The sequence below is a fragment of the Myotis davidii genome, unplaced genomic scaffold (genome assembly GCF_000327345.1).
Source record: "Myotis davidii unplaced genomic scaffold, ASM32734v1 scaffold420, whole genome shotgun sequence".
NCBI lineage: Eukaryota > Metazoa > Chordata > Mammalia > Chiroptera > Vespertilionidae > Myotis > Myotis davidii.
In genome coordinates this window covers 255532-279114 of record NW_006294421.1, presented here as the reverse complement: position 1 = coordinate 279114, position 23583 = coordinate 255532, and the positions used below count along the sequence as shown (strand labels likewise).

The following is a 23583-nucleotide window of genomic DNA, read 5'->3' as shown; positions in this document are numbered from 1 at the left end:
TCTACCTGGGGAAACAACCTTTCTCGGAGAGGTGACCTTGGTTAAAACACATAGTGCCAAGAAGGTGAGCAAATATATTAAGAACAGTATGCCATATATGCCGGTCCCTTGAAACAACAAGGATGGACTGGCTCCCCGCAGATAAATGAAAGGTGACAGATGATAGATTAGATGATAGATGATAGATAGATAGATAGATAGATAGATAGATAGATAAATAGATAGATAGATAGATCTGAGTGAAGGCACAGTGAACTGTTGAGAGTGATTAATTGATTAATTCTTGGAAATAATATTGGTGAGTGTTGAGAGGGTAAGAAAGGTAAAATTCTACATTATATCATTTCATATTGTTTATATTTTAATAAGGAAATATGTTACTTCTGCATTGAAAAGGAATCAAAATAATGTGAGGGAAAAGTCCAGCTTCCTTATATTTGATTGCATTGACACCTAAAGCCCAATAGCACAGGATCAGCAGGCAATTTGTTTTCATTATTTTTGGAACTGTGCTTGTGTGTCTGGGGACTTGTCAAAGATTAAGGCCAGGAAGGTGCTTCCTCTAATCATTTCCAACATTCTGTCCTTAAACGTGGATTCGTTCTTTACTTGTGAAAAGTGACAGCATAGGGAAGCAACTTGACACTTCTGAAGGAAATCTTCTTTTTCTGTATAAACTCACGGAGCTTGATCCTCGGTGTGTTTTGGGAGCCCAAAGAAGCTTACTATCTCAAAACTATAAAGCACATTGTGGTTCGGCATTTTACACCTGATGACTTTTCCCCTAAGAAAATCCTAATAGGCTTTCTATTATATGCTTTAAAAAAATGAAATGCCTTCCCATTGCCTATGTTTATATTCCTGGGAGTCTTTAAAAAATCATTATTGTTGTTACTATTACAGTTGTTTTGTCAATAACTGGCTGTTTAAATTTCTTCAGGATGCAACAGACATCATCCCAGTCCTCATGGATAAATAAGCCTTAAGCAAATGTAAAACATATGGGAGGCAATTATTTCAGATAATAGTTAAGTTTCACATCTGATCGAACCTCTGAGGTCATCTTATGATATCTTCTCATTTTATATAAGAGAAAAATAACTCTCAGGGGAATATTTTGTCCAAGGGCAAACAGCTAGTTGCTGATAGAACTGAGGTTGGAAACCTAATTAATTTTGTCTGTTGTGTGCTGTTTGTCCCTGGGCATGTTGGCTATTTGTCCTATGCTCATCCTTCCCTTTTCCAATCTGGTAAGGAACTCTGCCATATAGGGAAGGATGGGCTCATTTTAGGAAATAATTCAGATGTGGGGCAGAAGAGTGGATTAGATTTGATTCCATTTGGTGTTTTTTTAAAAAATACATTTTTATTGATTTCAGAGAGGAAGTAAGAGGAAGAGAGAAATAGAAACATCAATGATGAGAGTGAATACTTGATTGGCCGCCTCCTGCATGCCCCACACTGGGGATCAAGTCCTCAACCTGGGCATGTGCCCTGACTGGGAATCGAACCTTGACCTCCTGGTTCATAGGTTCGTGCTCAACCACTGAGCCACTCTGGCCAGGACATTGAAAAATAATGCTTGTGCTTATTTTTAAATAACCAAAATAGCTAGGGGCACCCATCTATACCAATATCACTTATAGCCAAAATGTTTATGTGAATACATTGGTTTATTTGAGACTAGATACTGTATATATTATCTGTGACTGTTTTTTTATTGTTTTGTATCATTTTTAATAAAGTTGTAGAACTGAAATAATTAATATATCCCAATGGTACAGTTTATCTGGCCTTGGTATTGAATACCCTGCCCAAGTTGTATAAGAATTCTGACTGTGCTTGTCTTGCTTCACTTTAGAAGCCAGTTACTCTAAGACCTAAGACTTCGTTCTTGATACTGTCATCATCTAAAGGTCAGTTTTAGTGCCAACCTCTATGTAGGGTGGTGTATATCCAGTTTTGCCTATATGAGTCCTGGTTTTTGCCTGCTTTCCCGTTGTAATTAATAATAGTACCTCCTTTTACTCTCAAAGAGTCATGGTTTGGGCAGTAAAGTAGATGGTAACCCTACCCATAGTAGATATAAAATATGCTAGAGAAGGAATTTTTCTGCTCTAACCTTTGAGACAAATCTCAGCATCATTTCCTGTTTGAGCTATGCTTGTTCCTTTCTATTTTCAATGTCTTAAGAGTGGTACCTCTTGTCCTCCTAGATTCATTGAAACTGAGTTTTCTTCCACACTTTATTCTACTCAAAACTCAATATTTGACTTGATTGATCTGCCAAGTCCACTTTTATTTTGGTTTCAACTGGCTGTCCTAATAGAGTGTGAATAAACCTTCCAAGCTTAAAAATAATTAGATTCTCTAGAGGAATTTGATCAAGGATTTGTGTCCTGAATGGGAGTTAAACATATAGTTCTATAGAAACCGTGCATATACAAAGTGTTTGTACATTAGGTCTCCAATATGAACATGATTATGCCTAGAAAACGTAAGCAGTTCTGCCTAAGGAATATCTTACGATACTGCCAAGTTATATTCCAATCTCTTCAAATCTAGTCACCCACGTTCCCAAAGGTATTCAAAATGTCTGATCTCAAGGAGACATTTAGTGTCCAGCATATGGGCTTCGTAGTCAGATGGAGAGGAATCAAAGGCTGCTATCGCCCTTTCAAGTTGGTGCCTCAGCTTCTACATCTGTAAATGGAGAGTGTTTATGAAAAATGTCTTTTTTGTAATGAAGACTTACTACATTTCCATGCAATTCTGATAACTGGATACATTTTTCTGTAATCATGTTCTAGAGATTTTGGAAGTAAGTTTGCCTTTCTCACATCTTCTTACTTATGGAAAGTTTTAAGTATCTTTTGAGGCCATCTCGTCTCTCTGTCTCTAATGCCTAATTTCAGACCACCACAATGTCTTGCTTGGGTAAAGAAACAACCTCTGAAGCAGACCTTTAGACCACCTGTCTCTAAATTCTTTCTTCGTTTAGCATTCTACACATGAAATATTTCCTATTTAAAATCCCTGAGTAACTACCTATTGCCTTCAGGATAAAAACCAAATTCTTGAGCCTGTCTATATTCCTTCTGCATATTTTATCTATTAGTCTATAGCTTTTGTTCTACATTCCAGCTCTATAAGAACTACTTGAAGTGACCCGAGTGTGCCCCCTCTCCTGCCTGGCATGTTTCCTCTCCCCTCCTGTGTTCAAAATGTCCTCTGGTTTTACCTGCTCAAGGAAGCCTCCTTTGGTCCCTTCCCATCTTCACTCCAGGCTTCTTTACAACCCTATGTGGATCTCCCCAATAGTCTATAAACTCCCACCTCCAAGGGTAATCTTCCTGACAAAGGATTTTGTCTCTTTCTTTATACACAAACATTGCACATTATATGGATTCATATATATATCGGCTTCAAGAAATTGTAGGAAGGAAGAGAGAGAGAGAGAGAGAGAGAGAGAGAGAGAGAGAGAATGTTTACTTATTTTCCTAGAGAAATTTGTATTCTAGATAAAGAAAAAATATTATCCCATGAGATAACAAGGAATACTTACTATATAAACATCATTGCCTTTCACAAGGCCTTGTCTATAGGAGATAATCAATAAATATTTGTAGCCCTCGCTGGTTTCGCTCAGTGGATAGAGCGTGAGCCTACAGACTGAAGAGTCCCAGGTTTGATTCTGGTCAAGGGCATATGCCTGCATTACAGGTTCAATCCCCAGTAGGGGGCATGCAGAAGGCAATGGAGCAATGACTCTCTCATCATTGATGTTTCTAGCTCTCTCTCCCTCTCCCTTCCTCTCTGAAATTAACAAAGATGTATTTTTAATAAAGGGGGGCACTTTTTTGCAAGAATGATTTTAATTATTTTATATACCACTGAGCAGCAAGAGTGTTCAGTCAAGAAATTTCCTTTTCCTGGGTGTCCTAGGGAACACAGCTGCTTTGAGGCTTAGGGAAAAATCATTGTCTTCCAAACAAAGAATCACTTTCTTTTTGCCTGCCATCACACAGCCACCTTTCTGATGTGATTGGACCCCAGGTGTGTTGAGCCAGTCACATTATCCCACAATGTCACTGAGCCATGGGGCCCAGAAAGGCAGACTCACTAGTACAGGTAATTAGGAAGCTGTATGACAGGAGACAGGAGAGGAAATCTAATTTACAGCTCACTGGAGAGCTCTGAATCAGTGTGGAGGAGACCTGAGGTGGGAGATTCAGTTATCTGTGAGATCACCTCTCTGAAATTATTTTGTCTGTCCCCTTTTCATTTAGAAACATATGCTGTGAATGCAGGGATTTACTTCTGCTCCTAAAGAGCTGGCAGCAAAGAGTGACTTCTTGAAAACACCTGGAAAGAATAGAATTAACTTTAGGATATCTGCTGTTTCAATAATGGCAGCTACTCCAGATTCAGGAAACAAAGGAGATGTCTGGAAGCTCTTAGGACCTTCTAGTAAATGTAGTCACTTATCTAGTTATCACATATCACTAAAGATGATATTCTGGCAAGTCAAGGGTATATTCTGGCCTTTGTGTTAGCAAAATCAAAGGGCTAGATATCTACACCTTCTGTAGATATAAATGGGTAGAGCCCAGTGGGGGCTCTTACTTCCTGTTATACTAGCTCTGAGCCATAGGGAGGTTTGCAAAGCCAATTGCAGAAATAGATACATCTTTGCCTTCGCACTTATGGACTTATGTTAGTTGTTTGTTGACTGAAGAGGAGTAACCCAGAGAGGAAATATAATTAATTCATTCCAGAAATATTTTTCAAATTCCTATTTTATAGTAGACACTATTCTGAACACTGGGAATAATGTGGTTTTAAAAAATCCTAGATCTTATGCTTCTAATTTTATTTATAACTTATGATATAGTTCTGACCTTATAAAACCTATTCTAGAGGAGATACAGTGAACATATTTAAACTAACTAATCAACTATTTTAATTAGTGAATAAGTAAAAAAGAACCAAAGGTAATTTTTGATAGTGGTGTTATGGAGAAATGTCAAAACAGGGAAATGGGATAGGAAGTGAGTATATGCGGGGAAAAAGATGGTTAGCTAGAGTGGTCAAGAAGTCTTTATTCTGGGGAGGTAGCACTGGAGAAGACTCTTTTTTAAAATATATTTTTTATGGATTTCAGAGAGGAAGGGAGAAGGAGAGAGAGATAGAAACATCAACAATGAGGGAGAATCATTGATTGGCTGCCTCCTGCATGCCCTATACTGGGATTGAGCCCACAACCCCAGCATGTGCCCTGACTGGGAATCAAACCCTGACCTCCAGGTTCATAGGTTGCCGCACAACCACTGAGCCATGCTGGCTGGGCTGGAGATGAGAGTCGTGAGTGCTGAGAAGGAGGTAGTCCTGTGAAGATATGAGGGAGAAAAATTCTAGAATGATATGCCTATCATGCTAGGAAATCAGTAGGAAAGATAAATGGGCAAAATTGTGCAGGGCCTAGGAGGCCATAAATAAGCATTTGGATTTATACTGAGGACAATGGGAAATGATTTTATGATGGGAAGTCATTGGGGAATATGAGAGAAGTGAATGATGGGACACCATTAGAGGGTATGAAACAGGGGGGATAGGAAATCATTGGAAGATATAAAGTAGGGGAATGATGGGAAATCATCAGAGGGTATGAAGAAGGGAATAATCACTCTGGCTGCTGGAGAATGGATTGCGAGAGGAGATGAGCAACAAAGTAGGCATGAGCTTGAATTGGTTTAGCAGTTGATGCTTGAGATTTTTATGTGCATTTGTTTTCTGGGACGGTTAAAAACTTCCATGTGAGAAATCTCCACCCAAGCATGGAATATTATAACCCAGTAGCTGTTTGTGCAGTCACTTCCCTTCACTGCTATCACAAAATTGCTCTCTGGGATTCCTTAGTAAAAGCCTTCTTCTAGTGTTACTGTAAACGTGAAAACTGAGAGGAGGAGATCAAGCATTAGAGAATTCCGACTGCCTTGCCTGTGTTAATATAGTCTGCCCTGGAGTTCACCTCTTCTCTAAGTACTTCTTCCATCAGTGAAATTCAACTCCACAGGTCCAGCCTTCATAACACAGTAACTATTCCCCTCCACACTACCCTAGGACTCTAAAATCCAGAGCATGCCTGGAGTATAGGGCAACCTGGAGTATGTCCAAGGGACCTAAATATAGAGGGGCAATTTTTTTAAATGGTTGTATATCATTGTGCTATTTTGGATTGTGTTGAATTCACATATTGACAGCACATGCCTCTCTTCCAATGGGTAGAAATGAACCATGTCATGAATTACAAAGTATGTTTGGGGGCCAAATTCCTATTGTTTGCACTGGTCACCAAAATTGCTAGTTCCTTCTTTGCTTAACCTATTTTGGGAGATTTGGGTTCTTGAATTCAATACCTATAATCTATTGTCTGTGGTTCAGCCCACTTCTGTTCTAAAAAACCTGCTGGTACGTGACTCCTCCTTACACCTTCCTTCCTGCGTCCACTCACCAACCCTGAATCATCCTGACTCATTCCATCTAAATCTCCATGTGTCTCCTCACAGTCAACATCTCTTTCAAGGTTTTACTCATATTTCCTTCCTGCTCCTCTTAATGGACAAAAGGCAAACGTTCAAGTCAAAAGTAAAGTTTAAGAAGTAAAAGGAAAATACAGAATACTTTTAGTAAAGCCAAGTAATGTCTGTCAGTGTGCCAAACTCCTGTCATATTTGACATATTAGTGTCATGGATTAATGTAAATGGTAATTACTCTCAGATTTTGGATTTCAATATTTTAAGGAACTAAATCAGGTAGAAAGGTTAGTAGTGACCAGAGCAATTTCAATCTGGGCCACTTCATATTTTGGTTTATCTCACCTGGGGATGTACGTTGATGTGAGTGAGCAACTCAATAAATAGGATATAAATAAACTTTGAGCACATGCTTAAAGTGTGAGAATGAATAAAAAGGTAGTTATAGAAAATTGGCCTTATTTCCTAAGCCCTTTGATTTTCTTTAAAAATTACGCACTTCTCTTAAAAAGTTATTGCTTGTCAGTTATTATATTCCACAATGGAAAGATGAGGTAAGTTTATAAATTTTCAATTTATGAAATAAGTGAATGAATGAATGAGTGAATGAATACATTTCAGAAAGGAAAACTTTAAAAAATTATTTAAAGACAATCCCCCTTGACCTAACCAGTTTGGCTCAGTGGATAGAGCATCGGCCTGCAGATTCAAGAGTCCCAGGTTCGATTCCGGCCAAGGGCATGTCCTTGGTTGCGGGCACATCCCCAGTGGGGAGTGTGCAGGAGGCAGCTGATCGATGTTTCTCTCTCATTGATGTTTCTAACTCTCTATCCCTCTCCCTTCCTCTCTGTAAAAAAATCAATAAAATATATTAAAAAAATAAAAATTAAAAAAAAATAAAGACAATCCCCCTTCAATTAGACGAAATAAATTTTTTATATATAAATAGGACATTTTATTTGAAATACAGCAAATAAAAATTATTATGCTGCTCCTCTTCATTTAACAGAATATATAATCAGTAATAATCAAAATTAATTTAATGTGTGATTAAAAAAAACTTGAAAATTGGAAGTGGGCATTTATGGAAATAGTAATATGTTTCTAGCTCAAGAGCCATGTAACAATATCACTGGTATTGGGTAGCAATGTTAAAGACTTGCTGTAACACCTCTCCTAGCAACATGTCTTATAGAAGTAGTCCTTGTTAAGGACTGGGGGATACTAATAACATCCCCTGAAAAGTGACAACTCCCAAGACATAAAAATATCCTGGAAAGTACATGATTTCCTAACCACTGTACCATACACCTGAAACCAATACCAAATAATATTGAATGTAAACTGTAATTGAAAAACAAAAATAAATAAATAATCAACAGCAACAAATATTCTGGAAAATCAGCAAAGAAAAAGATTATAACATAAGTATACAAAGAAATGAAACATTATAGGGAAACTCAGTATTAATTTTAAAACAGAGATAAATATTTTCTCTTGGAACAGATGGTTCTTATATTATAAATTGTGTTACTGCTCCCTGCCAGCTCATTTGGGTAGTATACAAGGAGACAGAGGAAAAAGGTAAACCATTTCCCCTCAGTTAACTAATGTGGTGGAAAGAGCATTGAATTGAGAGTTGTAAAACCCTGTCTCTATTGTTAGCTGTGGCACTAATTAGCTATGTGAGTGACCTTGCTCAGATTATATTTTCTCTAGACATCAGTTTCCTTATTTATAAAATGAGGTCATTAGGACTAAATATATTTAAGACTCTGATGGACTTTCTATGTCTCTCATTGATTTTTATTTTTTTGGTTTTGTTTTTTCTAAGTGCTCAATTACTACATTATTTAAGGTATATTTCCTAGCGGTTCTTTTTTTTTTTTTTTTTTTTCTCCCTCTCCTCTCTCTGTCTTTCTCCAATATATGGGATAGGAGGATACTGAGTAAGTCTGAAGGAAAGGAGGAGGAAGAAAACTAGCTACAGGAAGAGTTTATAACCCCCTCTACAAGAAAGCCTGAATACAGCTACCACCGCTTTAAAAGGAATGATTTATGTCCAAACAGCATTTTCCAGACAAGCTCTGTACTTTTCTGCCAACAGAATAAACTTTAAACTGAAGGCAGTAGACAGTTAAACAAGAGCCGGCACTGGGAACAGCTGTGAGTAGACAAGACCAGTTACTTATAAGGTACTGTTTTTTACGCACTGAAATCTCCTTCAGGGGTCATTTGTTTCTGGGCACAAGTATTCCGTGGTCATTTGACCTTTTTCCTACACCTTACCTCTCTTCTGAGAGAAAGCGCTCTCTGTAAGATAGCTCTGCTTTTCTAACTACGGTGTTTTGTGGTTGTTGATTAAGCGAAGCTACTAGGATTTTACTTCATTTTCTTAGGCTTTGTTTTCAGGAGCCAAATGATCTTTGTTGCTATTTTATTTTAAAGCAGAGTTGAGCTTTGTTCTTCTGTTGCTTCTTGTCATGGGAGGTTTCTGTACTTATTGTTTGTGTGGGATAAAGAGGGAGATGCTTTAGCATGACAGAACGTACAGAATGTTCTCGGCTAAAGGGGAGGGATAGATTAATGCATCTTCAACTTGAAGTGTAGAACCGACATAGAGCCAATCAGATAAGAGGACTAGGGCAGGGGCGCTCCAGGTACTTGAACGGACTTAGTGGAGGCTAACTGACCCCATCTTAGCTTCATGGGTCTGACCTGGGAAACATCCGGTTTTGAATTGGGGTTTTGACCTCTAGTTTGCTTTTATATTTACTTGTTCATTTTAACCCTTCCTTCCTTTTATTCCCGTTTATTTTTTTAAAAATGGTAAGCCTGCCTTTTCTTTTTTAAATGAAATTTGTCTTACTTAAGCTCATCCACTTAAAAGGAACCACATTCCTAAGAAGAGTGGCATTTGCAATAAGACTTCAAATCACTGAACTCTGGAGGGGCTCTGGGAGCAAAGAGGGATAGCCCACAGTGGCCGTGCAGGGGACAGGAGGGACTCCACCCTGTCATCCAAGGTGTCACTCTTTTCCCAGAGAACCAGATAGCAGATTTACACCATTTGCTGCTGATCAAAAGACAAATAATAGAGACACTTAAGGAGTTCTGCATAGGTGGCCTTTGCAAAAAAAAAGTGAAAGCTTACAAGTTTACCACTAAAAATCCAAAAGCTTTAGAAAGAAAGCTTGGTTATTTTGGGATAGTTAACTTTCTGAGATCCACTCAATATTTTGATCTCTCTCTAGAGGGAACTAAATTTAATTCAATGTTTTCTGAATTACTCAGCATTCTCCTTGTGTATACTGTGGAACTATCCTATAATGAAATGTACTTTGGGGGCCTATTCTGTGGTGTCTAAGGCTATTACTTCTTATGTCAAAAGACCAAATAATCACAGTGCTTTTCAAATTCTTGTATTATGTTTATAGGACATTTTTTTCTCTTGTGTGTATCATCCATAGGGAAGTGTGACTTTGTTGTTGCTGTTGTTTTTTATCAGTGTGGACAGTTTGCATTCCTCAAAAAACTCCTTTCAATCTCAACTACCCCTGTATAATTATTATTTATTTTGTGCTGTGTACAAGAAAACCAGTAAAAAGGTTTATAAAATAGTATATGTGGAATGAGAGACAATAACATTCTCCAATGGCCCATGAGATTTTTTTATGAGAAAAATGCATGTACCAAAGTGCATAGACAGAGCGACATCTATTTTAGGTGCTCAGGAGACTTTTGGTTTATGTCCAAGTTCTTACTTGTGTTCTGTGGTAGAAGTTGCCATGGATGTGGATGTGGCTTTGGGAGAAGTAAGGCATTGCTGCATCTAATACAGAAAATCCTGGTTCTTCTCCTTTTTATAAAGTTATTGGAGGTATATGTTAAGGAATCAATGACTAATCAAGCCCCAAGGGGCAGACTTAGTATTAATCAAGTAGTAAGTATTTTATTTTAATTCCATTCACTTTGGACATGTACTGTTCACATGCATACGAGGCTGGGAAATCGCATAATAATGCTTTGTAGGGAAGGGAGAAAAGGAAAAATATTTATCCTCTAGTCTGTATAATTCCCCTGTATGGAGATTATGCCTTAGGGAAAAAATAATGCAAGACTAATTTTCTCAATGATATCTTGATTTCTTTAATGGTTTCCTTACTTGTAAGTAATTTCTTTTAAACTAAGAATACCATAAAGCAATTTTATAAACTGTGTACATTGAACTTAGTAGTACCATATAAGTTTCCTTATATTTAATATATCTTCTGTTGTGCATTTCAGAACAGAAGGAATCACTAGTTTCTCAATGATCTTAATAATGGTGGAAGTCACATTTATTAATCCCACTCTACACAAGAAAAAACTGCATATATTAGACAAATACATGAAACCATAAAGTGAGTCCAGGATAATTCTAAATCCCAACTTTAATTTAATGAGAGTCCATTGGTAATTACTTGATCATACAGCTTCAGAAATATGTTGTGAGGCCTTTTGTGTTAGAGGCCCTTTGGGCTTGTTATTTTTTATTTTTCAAATTAGGGGCCCAGTGCACGAATTTGTGCATCTTGAAAGGAACTGTGGGCCCTGAGGCTGCAGTAGGCACAGGGGCGGGTCTTGGCCCATCCTCCACAACCCCACCTGGCCCTCCTGCTGTGACCCCTGGTCACCTGTCTGCCAGCAGCCCTGCTCCTGCTGCCACCACTCCTTGCCCTGACAGCGCCGGCCCCACTCACACCTGCTGAGGTTGGGACATGATTGGGGCCGGAGCCATCAGCAGGTGCAAGTGGCAGCTGCTGCCCTGATCGCCCCTCAGGAGTAGGGGGAGGTAGAGAAGGCCTGAAGGGCGATCAGGGCTGGCAGCTGCTGCTCATAGCTGCTGGCCCAATCACCCCTCAGGAGTAGGGGGAGGTGGAGAAGCCCTCAGGGGTGATCAGGGCCAGCAGCCGCCACTCGCACCCGGGATGGCACCCAGCAATCAGGACTGGTGCCAGGCACCAGCAGCAGGTGTAAGCTACGGCTCCAGTGCCGGCAGAGGGTGTGAGTGGGGCGGGCACCAGCAGAAGGTGCAAGAACCGGGCGGGACTGTGGCACATGGGAGCAAAAAATTTTCAGTAACCACCAGAGACTCGCCCCAATGACAGTGACTGGTGCCCTGCCGTGGTCTGGTGCCCCCACTTACCTGCTCCACCATCACACCATGGCCAATGCCCACCATGTCCCACACACTCCCTATGGTGGTTAGCGCACATCATAGCAACCAATTGTTTGTTTGTTGGTTGTTTGGTTGTTCCGCCATTCAGTCTATTTGCATATTAGCCTTTTATTATATAGGATATATATATATGTTGTTGTTGTTAATCCTCACACAAGGATATTTTCCCATTGATTTTTAGAGAGAATGGGAGGGAGGGGGAACAACAGAGAGAGAAAGAAACATCCATGTGAGAGAGACACATCAATTGTTTGCCAGGGCCCAGGATTAAGCCTGCAACAGAAATATGTGTCTTTGACAGGAATCAAACCTGGGACCCTTCTGTCCACAGGCTGATGATCTATCCACTGAACCAAGCTAGCTAGGGCTTGGCTTAAGTAATTTTTTTAAATATACATTTTACATAGTCATTGTAGAAATTATTTCTGGCTGTTAAAGCCTATTGAAACTTTCTGTTTCAAATAATGAATTAGGGACTGTGTTTTGTCTGCAGCAATAAATTTAGAGTCTACATATGTTTGGAAGTATTATCTAATCTAAAAGCTAGAGATTTCACTTATTTTTACTCCCTGTACTTTCTGTTAAATGGAATAAGAGATAATAAGAGTTATTTTAAAATAAAATCTTATTCCAATTAAAACACAGCTCCTTAGAAATAAAAATATATATTATGAGATAATGCAATAAAGTTTTTCTTTACTTGACTGAGTCTTTCAGTTTAATCAAAACTTAATTTTCACATCCCTACCTAATTAGAATTTGACATATGAAGGAGCATGTATTTTATAATCAGAACTATACTACCACAGACTTAAACATAAACCTCCTGAAACTCAGTGCCATTATGAATACACATTGCTGTTCACAAAATGATTTTTAAAACTAGAAAAGGAAGAAACCTCTGACATAAAGGTATTTCTTAACACAAACTGATAAGAATTCACCCAAACTCTCAGAACCTACCCACTTATGAACCAGAATTCAGTGAGCAAGATTTATGGTTTCCCAGGGGCTGTCAAGTTGAATGCTGGAGGTGTGGACAGGTGAGAGAAGCTATGGATGTTTCTGAAAATGTTGAACAGGGAAATATAATTGCGTTGTTCTCATAAAAATCCACATTTAGCACATTTTCAGTTATAACCTCTCAGAAAATATGTTCAAAATGACTCAGGTCTGTCCCGTTATATGAAATACCTTTGTTTAATGTACTGAATTGGTATTTTGGACAATTTAAGAGGTGATGTGATTGAAGACCAAAATTCTTTTTGTGCATCTAAGTCATGCAATACATTTTTGTTGAATGCAATCCTTAAATTAAAAGGGCATTAATGAATAAAATATACTAAAATTATGTGTTTTACACTTCATATTTTATTACTGAAGTGTTTGTTATTATTGAAGTATTAGTTCACTGCTGGGTCATGCTAAAACATGAAGACTTCATTAAGCAATGCTACTTAATAAATTATGAAGTTGCTCTTAGCAAACAGCAATTTGGAACTGTAAATTGCTATGAAGAAAAAACACCTAGTACCTGCAAGTCAATAATAATTTAAAAAGTAGAGTTGGAGGACATGAAAGTATCAGGCTTTTTTTCTGTATTCTTTTATTTGGTATATTTTGCTGAAAGTGTTAAGGAATGTATAATACACTTGCTACAGGCAGATATTGCTATTATTTTATTAGAGGTCCAGTGCACAAAATTTGTGCACTGATAGGGTCCCTAGTGGCTTCTGGCTGCCAGCCGGTGCCTCCCTCCCTTCCCCCGGCCAGCCCCGCCCCTGGTTGAACTCCCGGACGACTCCTGGCCAAGGGGACAATTTACATACTACACTTTTATTATATAGGATATTATTTTTGTTGTTTTATTGGTTAAAATAGGGGGAAATTAGAAGAATAAACTTATTGATGATTCTATGACCATTTTTTAAAATAGATTTTTATTATTTCAGGGAGAAAGGGAGAGGGAGATAGAAACATCAATGATGAGAGAAAATTATTGATTTGCTGCTTCCTGCATGCCTTCCACGGGGGATGAAACCTGCAACCCAGGCATTTGCCCTGGCCAGAAATTGAACTATGACCTCCTAGTTTATAGGTCGATGCTCAACCACTGAGCTACAGCAGCTGAGCTAAGACAAATATGGTATTGATCATCTTACAATTTTACAGAGTAATTTTTAAAGATTATGTAAGTTATAGAGTTCTAGGTAAACACTGATATCTTTCAAAACTAACTAAAAAGAAAATAAATCCTAAAGAGCAATTTCCTTTTGCTTCAGCTTCTCTCTCCAACCCACATTCTTTTGACAACATTTAATACCAAGGGTGTCCTCTCTGGTGCTTCTCTGTAGCACGTGCTAGTCCCTCAGGGTGGATAGCACTTGTATGTCCATTCCCACACTTGAAACCGTTATGAGTAGAACTGAATACAATGGAATTGAAGACAACCTTCCTGCAAACCTCCTGTGTAAAATGCCCTACATTACCCATAAGGGATATAACAACCATGATTATGAAGAGTGACAATATAAGAGGAAAATAAGTTATTGTCACCCATTCCCCCCTGTAGTGGATTCACTCCTATTGTCATATTTCTTTCTGTGACTGTGTCTATAATATGGTGTCAGTTTTTCTTTTATCTTATTTTTATTTTAGCTTAATATTGCATACTTGAGTCTACCTTCTCTCATTTAACATTTTATTGGGAACTTTTTCTATATCATTCGGAACACTTTGGAAAAAATTTACAACTGCATAATAGTCTATTCTATGGCTATACAGTACATAGTAACACATGTTAAGGATCTACATTGTTTCAGTGTGTTCTGTCAATAATAAAATAAGGAGAAGCATTTATTTTCATATTATTTTTGCTCAATTGATTATTTTAGAGCTGTAATAACTTCAAAATTCACAAGTCCAAACCTCTCTTTTCACAAAGTAAGGAAAATAAGTCCAGAAATATTACTCATCTAGACCCTAGAATTCCAGCTTTCAGTCTAATGTCTAAATCCATCCAGAAGTAATGACTGGGTGATAAATTTATTCAGGGGCAAGAGGTGAAAGCACAGTTTCCTTCTGTCTGAGTAAGAGGTCAACCATGTACCCTATTCTCTGAAAAATCCTCAGGGAACGGAAGGGTTCTCATACTAAAGGAAGAACTCAAGATTCTGTGCCAGAGTCTTTATTACACAAGGGGTGATAAACATACAGCAGCGATGGGAACACTTAAAACAGCTGTCATTTCATTAATGAGTACTTGCTAAAGCATTTCCTGGGCCACTGTTGTTCATGGAATTTTTTAACAAAATATTTATGTAGATGAAACTAGGACTTGCTTCAGAAATTATATTCTCTTACTTGCATCTTTTCCTTTTCCTCAATGCACACCCAACATACAAGCCTCTGCAACTCTACAAACAAACACTCAACTTTTTCATCCAACCTTTCTCTTCCTGATGCCAAGAAAAATGTGTATTTTTCTGTCTCTGCTTCCTCACCTCCCTCTGACTCTATAACCCTTTGCCGTTTGGCATTTATTTCTACCGTAAAACTGAAAATACCTCTCAGGAGTTGCTAATGATGGCTGAATGAACTGCTAAATCCAACAGCTCTTTGTCCCTGTGCTCATCTTGGCTCCTCCTGTCTATTACACAGTTTGCTGTCATGTTCTTCTTGTCTCTTGACATTAGGGATCTTACAATAGCCTACGGCTCTGCCCCTATTTCCCTCACTCTCTTCAGAGAGCTCCTGTCTTCCTCCCACCTCCTGGTTCTGGTGCTGAGTGTCTGTGTTTGTTTCATTTTCCCCCTTTACACTTTCTTCCTCAGAAGATTGCATCCAGACCCATGGTTTCAACTGAAAGCCCAATCTAGAGTTGTGTTTAGCAAGTCCTCTTCTATTCACACTTTGTGCGAGGTGTCATGAAGGCGCCCTCCCTCTGGATGTGCAGCATATGCATCAGGACCTTTGGCCCGGCAGGGTACTGGGCTGCATATCAGCCCACACTTGATGGCACCACCTTATGTAGTTCCCATGCCAATCAGAGCCCCTGTGCAATGCTGTCTCAAGTATTCTTGTACTTTGAACTCAACATCGTTTGTGCACTCAAACCAGCCCTTTATCTTTATCTTTTTCCTCACTTCCTGTACACCAGAATTATTACAGAATTTCAAAATATATATTTCTGGCATTCCTTTTCTCCACTCAATGGCTACTGCCTTGCTCAAAATTCCAATGAGTCTTTAGTGGATGGTTAAGGGCTATGGCATTGAATTTTAGGTTGGGCACATTTAACATGTATCATCATCCTATGCAAGTTACTTAATAATTTTAAACCTCCATTTTTTTTAACATAAAATCAGGATACCAGTAATGGCTAACATGTATCAAACCCTTGTATGTGCCAGCCCCAATTCTCTGTGCACTTCTAATGCATCCCTTCATTTAATACTCAAAAATCACATTTTATTAGATTTTACTAACATTCTAAAAAATTAGAATCCAATTAATATTAAACAGACTGGTTTATTCTTTATGAATTCGATGTGCTTTCTGAAGAAGTCTACACTAAAGTTAAACCCAGGTAATACCAATGACCTTGGTCCAGTTGCAAGTGTAGTCAGACAAGGGCTAGTGGGTATTTTATTTTGTTTTGAGACAAAGGCATCTCCTATCCACTTTTTTTTTCTTTTAAGAAAGGGGAGCAAGAATAGTAAAACAAAGCATTTTTCTTTTTTTATAATAACTACAAATAGATGATGCAAATAAACACTTCTTATTTAATGTTTCTATGGGTTTTCTCTGTTTTATTTTCTTTCTTTCTTTCTTTCTGACTCAGCCTTGTAGTCATGAAGCAAACAAGTGGAGTGGCTAGGAATCGGTCCCAGGTTTTTTGACAACAGGCTCTCTGCTTCATTTGTAGGCTGCTGCTTTTTCTTTGAATTTAAGAACCCATGCAGCAACACAGTCAAATTTTAAGTGGAATACTCCAAAGTGATGAGTATGGGTTTTCAATGTATGCCAGGAATATTGTTTCACTGTAATTTAATCCTGGAATAATAGGTTAATTGAGCTTTTCCAAATCAACATGTGCCTGTGCCTTTGAGTAGAGAAACTGACCATTTGCCTTAGTATCCAATATGGTTTTTTAAAGCTATTATTAGCACCTGCTCTAATGCTTTTCCCCAGAAACTGCCAAGTTATTTGTGTCACAGAACTTAGGTTCTCTCTTAGCATCAAAGGCTTCTATGGTTTATTTCATTTCCTTAATCAACTCATTAATTACTTGTAAATGGAAGTTGCATAAATCATGACAATAGGGGAGTTGTATGGGATTTCAAAGATATTGCAATTAAGCCCCCTCTTATTCCTAATGATTCAAACAGTCCAAAGTAGGCTAAGTGTCTTATCAATGGTCATAGAGCAGAACTAGAACATGCTTCCTCTCTACGAACATCTGCCTTACAATGATCCCTGCAACTTGTTGGAATATTAATTACATTTGACAGTCTCACAATTATAATAGAAATAAGCCCGAGTCCTCTCTTTCCTTCTCTCTCCATAATTGGAATCCAGTGTGTATATTAGAGATTCATCCTCTTTTTCTTTTTTTTAAAATATATTTTGTTGATTTTTGACAGAGAGGAAGGGAGAGGAATAGAGAGTTAGAAACATCGATGAGAGAGAAACATTGATCAGCTGCCTCCTGCACACCCCCTACTGGGGATGTGCCCACAACCCAGATACATGCCCTTGACCAGAATCGAACCTGGGACCCTTCAGTCCGCAGGCCGACGCTCTCTCCACTTAGCCAAACCAGCCAGGGCCGTCCTCTTTTTCATTCATAGGAGCTGCTTTTGCTGGAGAAAGCCTTTTGCTTGAGTAAATTTCTTCAGCTCCTGAAATGGGAGTGACATACATCACAAATGAAATAATGAAATGTTTAGAATCATCCCCAAAGTGCAACTGCCAATGCTCCACAGTGTTCTTTGAAGTAAAGTAAATCTCCACATCAGAGATATACTTACACATTTCAGAAAATATTAACGTTATGCCATGGCAGCTTTACAATATGAAATGCCATATTTCTTATGAACACACACACACACAGAGAGAGAGAGAGAGATTGGGAGAAAACGTCTTGGGATAATAACTTGATAAGGAGTGAATGTTTCCCCTTCTCCCCTGGGGTTTGTAACCTCCTCTGCCACTTTCTCATATAAACATTCGGCTTCAGCATTTCTCTGCAGCCTCCCCTTTGTGTTCTTTGCCACATGCAGGGGGTTTTCAGCCTGGACCGCTTCCGGGGTCTTGTCCTTGGGAAATCATTACCCTTTCTGGGATGCTCTTCATGGCTCCATCTCTGTCCCTTGTTCCAACAGTATCTCCCATGGCCCCCATCCCTTTGCATGTTAACTTCTTACTTCAATGGCCCATTCTCCTTAGCTCAGCCACATTGTAAGGACAGGGACTTTGTCTTCCACTTTTGTATGACCAGTGCTTAACACAGTGCCTGACACCTGGATGGCCAATCAGAGGACCCAATATTTCTCTAGTCGTATTGTTACAAAAGGGTATGAATCCCGCGTGAGGTGTTCACATGCAAGGATATGTTAAAGGATTGGTCAACTTTTCAGACTAGACACCTGGTCAGTCATTGAAAAATAAAAAGACAGAGGCAAAAAACACAAGCTTACTTTTATTCCCACTTGGTAAAATACTTCAGGTTTCTGCTCTACATATATTTTGTATCATAACTAGAGGCCCGATGCACTAAAATTCATGCAAGAGTAGGCCTTCCTTCCCCCGGCTGCAGGCACCGGCTTCCCTCCAGCCCGGGCTTCATCTGGAAGGATGTCCAGAATGACACCCAGAAGGACATCTGGTCTAATTAGCATATTACCCTTTTATTATTATAGATAAAGCTGATGAGCATTCTAGTGTTTTATTAAACTTTGCTTCTCTTAGCTTGCTCATATTTGTCAGAGTTTCAGCAGCCCTTCCACATGACAAAAACTTAAACCACGAGTAAACATCTCAAAATATTTCTTGAATGTCAGCACTGAGTCTGTTCCTTACATTTGCTCAAATCTCATTTATTTTACAAAAAATACTGCCTCAGAAAGGAATGACTCAGAAAAAAAAGTATTTTGAATTTTTTTGTTTAAAACAGTATTGAGATTCAAAAGGCTAAACTCCATTAAACCTCAGAATCCAAAGTTTAAATTACAACAACAATGGCAACAACCAAATAAAACAGATCTCTTTATCCCATTGCTAAGTGTAGATAATGATTCTCATGGTAGTGGGGCCAGAGGGGAGAATCAGAGGGAACAAGGCAACCTTGAGCACTTGCAGGATGACGGGATTCTGAGTAAAGGCCCCATGTACTGCTACCCTTGGCACCATTCCTTGAGCTGCATGTGGGAGACAGAACTGAAAAATTGGATCAGACTGGGGAGATCTAAGAGCATAGGAATCTGTGAATCACTTCCTGTATGAAGTGCATAGAGGCTAAAAAACTCAGAATCATTTTTCAGTGCTGCTCTGCTTGATGCCAGGTCCTCAGAAATGGGTATCCAGGCAGACATGTCCAAAACAGCCTCCCCACATATCCCCATGCCATGCGTGCAGCCAAGAGAGGAAGAGAAGGGACAGTGAGAGCCAAACCTGGAGGAGGTTGGAGTCATGGCAAGGAAGACTTAGTCTCTGAGTCTGTAGACTGGTGTCCAAGAGCAGACAGGGAAGGGGAAACAGCATCTCAGAGATGCCCATGTGTGGAAGATGATGACGATGGAACACTTTCCCCCATCCAAGACATGGAACCTTGGAGATCCCTGAGGTTATACAGTTCCAAGAAAGTGGAGACCCTGGATTAACCAAAATTAAGTTTTTGCCATCTTTGTCATCAAACAGTATTTAAAAAAAAAGAAAGTTACATTTTATATACTGGATTTTGTAGACCAATATTCATTCCTTCCTTCTATATAAGATATCCTATATAATAAAAGGCTAATATACAAATCGACTAAACAGCGGAATGACCAGTTGCTATGATGTGCACTGACCACCAGGGGGCAGATGCTCAATGCAGGAGCTGCCCCCTGGTGGCCAGTCACTTTGCTCAGCCAGAAGCTGGGCTCACAACTGGTGAGCACAGCGGCGGTGGTGGGAGCCTCTCCTGCCTCAGCAGCGCTAAGGATGTCTGACTGCAGGCTTAGGCCCGCTCCCTGGGGGTAGCAGGCCTAAGCTGTCAGTCAGATATCCTCCAAGGGCTCCTGGACTGCAAGAGGGCACAGGCTGGGCTGAGGGAACCCCTTTTCCCCAAGTGCAGGAATTTCGTGCACCGGGCCTCTAGTATATATATAACCATCTTTTTTTTTTAGCTATCTATTTTACTCTGGAAAATGCTAGTGTAAAAATAATGGTTTATAATCTTATCAAAAGTCTGAACTTCTGTTTCTTTGAAAGGAGGAATATCAAGATTAGAAAGACAAAGTGTAGGATTTGACTTGTTTAGGTCTGGAGCATAGAGGGGAGAAGATTAGGGAATGAAAAGAGTAATCTTATAAGAGAATCTCTACTCTCAACATCTTAATGGAGCTTCATATTTTAGTTTCAGCTTCATCTATATTCTGATCTCTAAGGACCAGAAACATATGCTATCTTTCTAATCCTTACTGAAGTTATCTTAAGTGACACAGAGCAAATGCTGAACTTTTGATAAATTGCTCAAAAGGATTGTTGCCTGATTAAAAGTTCCTTATAAAACAAGCCCTTATTGGTATTGAGTGATCCTTACGTTCTTAAAGCATAGTTAAGCTGCCCAAAAAGTAACATCTGCTCAGTGTCTATGGACTCCAAAGAGATCAAAAACAGAAAGAAAAAAATAAATCACTTACTGGCTTTCTGAGGGGGTCACAGTTTACTCAAAGAGTAAAGGCTAAATTTGGACTTGCCAAGAACTTCCCTCTGAAGATCTAAGTCCTGAGAAGTTCTTTACTCATCTTACTGTTGTGAGATTTTTTCCAAACTCATGGCCTATTTAGGTTTTCACCAGTCCTCTGGGACATCTGTGGAATTTCTTGGCCAAAACTTGGCGACTGACTGGGTGTGGCCCAGTTTCCTGCTACACAGTGTGTAGACAGAGAGGGGTGGTATGCAGAAGTAGACTTGTATACATGGGCGGGGTGGGAAATTGTCACTATATGCAAATGAAGGCTCTAAATGAAAATTGTTTTTGAAAAGCCAAGCATGGCAGCCCACAGGTTTAACAACATTGTGGTTTAATTTGGGGAAGCAGTGAACATCAGGGGTACCAAGATGTGGCAAATGAGATCCAACCAGCCAGACTGAGCAAGATGATAGGCAAAGATCAAGGTATACTGAACAGGTGCAGCAAGCTTTGCTTTCATTTTCAGGGAAATCAGTCAGCAGATTGGCTCGAGTTCAGAAGAGGACTCTTCTTAAGATTGAAATGGAAAGCAAGATGTAGTTTCATTAAACAATTGGGTATTAGATACTAGATAGAAATACACTAGAAAAAGAAAAAAAAAACTCGGGTAATAGTAGGGAACCCAAAATCCGATCCTAGAGTGTGTGGGGTAGGGCTGAACTAGCAGTGTGCTAGTAGAAGGAAGCAAATTAAAGATATTGGTAATCAGAGAAAGCCAGGTATTTTGTAGGAGTATGTCTGCTCTGAACTTCTGGTAGTCATGGTTGACTACTGGAAGATCTTAGAGGGGAAATGGGGAAGTCAGTGACAGGATTTCAATGCATTCCCTATGGAAACTGTTGCTGGGCCTGAAATGTGATGTTAGGATACTTTAAAATTCCCTCCTGATGTCTTATTCCACCAACAGTATTACATTTACTATTCTAAGACTACGAGATTCTTAACTTCTCCTTGCTTTAAGATCTAAGTAAGACTGCTTCATTGCCTGAATTTCTGGCCTGTCTTTTAAGGCTTTAATTTAAAATATTCTCTTCTTCTCTCTTCTTTCAATAAATCTGTGGATTTAGATTTTTTTTTTGCAGGTGCAAAAATCACCTGAAGAACTTAAAAAGCAGATTTTGGGTCCTTGCCCAGTCTCTGATTCAGTTAACCTGGTATGAGGCTCTGGAATATGTATCTTAACAAAAACCCAGGCGATTATGAGACAGGTGGTCCATGGCCCACACTTTAAGAAGCACTGTTTTAAGTCATCTAAATGCCTTGAGAAATTTACCAATTCATTGGCCATTTTAGATCTCTCAGACTGCCCCTTACTCCCCATGTAGCAGCACAAGTCATTCTTTCTCACACCATATATCTTGATTTTGGCCTGTGAAAATCCCCATACCTATATCCTGGGCCAAAACATTGAGAGTCTTAGAATACAATTCAGAATTCAAGATTGATAATGCTTTGGCTGTCTTTAATATTATTGTATCTATAATTTAAAGGACAATTTACTTTTATTGAAATTTAAATCTATCCTGGAATATAAAAATGTCTTAAATGTATACCTGAATTTTAAGGTTGTATTTTTTCCTCTTCCCAGGGTGAAATATCTCTTTCTAGTTATTAGAGAGCTGTTTTTTTCAACTGTAAGCATACAGATAGCTGCAGAGTGCTGGTAGGAATTACAAAGGAGTATTTGGGATGTTTATGAGTCCCTTTTAGAATTGGAAGCTGGGCAGCCAGCAGTCATCACATATGGGAAAGATTTACATTGCCTGAGTAGGCTCAAGTTTGATGTAGCATAAATGGTATTTTCAAGAGCTCCAGTTCCCCAGATTTTCCATGGCTACAGTATATGCTCTTGTCTCTGCTGAGAAATATGCTGGTCTAGGGAATAACGAATAAGCATTCTTCCAGGCACTACAGCCATAGCCTTTTGTTGTTGGCCAAGTTCAGTGTGACTGTTTCACATATGATTTTTGCTCTCCATGAACTAGATTGGAAAAAATGAAAACCTGGTCTAAAAATAAATACATCAGGCATTTAACCACTAATCAGTAAACATCTATTATTATTAAGGTCTATACGCAACAAATAGGAAGCCTATGCCATGCTTTGAGAGTCCAATGCTGGTTACAATTGTGTTGTTTACCTTTTTTAACCCAAGAAAGAAATAAAGAATTACAGAAAGGAAGGAACTCCATGAGATAATATATAAAGCAAATTCTCTAAAAAATGCAGGTAGAATTGGAATTAAATGTCCATATTTGGGGAATCCGTGAGATTTGGGGAATTTAAGTTTTGGAATTCAAGTCAATAAAAAAAATTTTTGATAATGACCTTATGTTCAGTTTATGAATTCTCCTCCTATAACATATTCACGTAGAGCAAAAATACATATTTGAGGTGAAAATAGGAAGTAATAATGTAAAACATTGGTCCTTACCAAAAGTAGTTAAGACTTGAGAGTTGAACCAAGTCTTATTTCACTTAGCATAATGCTCTCCAGTTCCATCCAGGCTGTTGCAAATGCAAGAATTCCTTCTTTTTTACAGCAGTGTAGTATTCCATTGTGTAGATGTACCATAGTTTTCTAATCCACTCATCTGCTGATGGGCACTTAGGCTGTTTCCAAATCTTAGCTATGGTGAATTGTGCTGCTATGAACATAGGGGTGCATATATCCTTTCTGATTGGTGTTTCTGGTTTCTTGGGATATATTCCTAGAAGTGGGATCACAGGGTCAAATGGGAGTTCCATTTTTAACTTTTTGAGGAAACTCCATACTGTCTTCCATAGTAGCTGCACCAGTCTGCATTCCCACCAGCAGTGCACGAGTGCTCCTTTTTCTCCACATCCTCTCCAGCATTTGTTGTTT

At 38.8% G+C, this 23583-nt stretch overlaps 1 protein-coding gene across 8 annotated transcripts in view; it reads left to right on the top strand.

The window, feature by feature from the left end:
• ARHGAP24 (Rho GTPase activating protein 24) overlaps positions 1-23583 on the top strand; it is a 537541-nt gene that overhangs the window by 330670 nt on the left and 183288 nt on the right. The window contains exon 1 of one of the 8 annotated variants that reach the window (XM_006768664.2): positions 8472-8732. The exons of the other annotated variants lie outside the window; for them this stretch is intronic. The gene's annotated coding sequence lies outside the window, so the exon portion shown is untranslated. Of the gene's footprint in view, positions 1-8471; positions 8733-23583 lie in introns of those variants that run through there. 8 annotated transcript variants of the gene reach the window in all.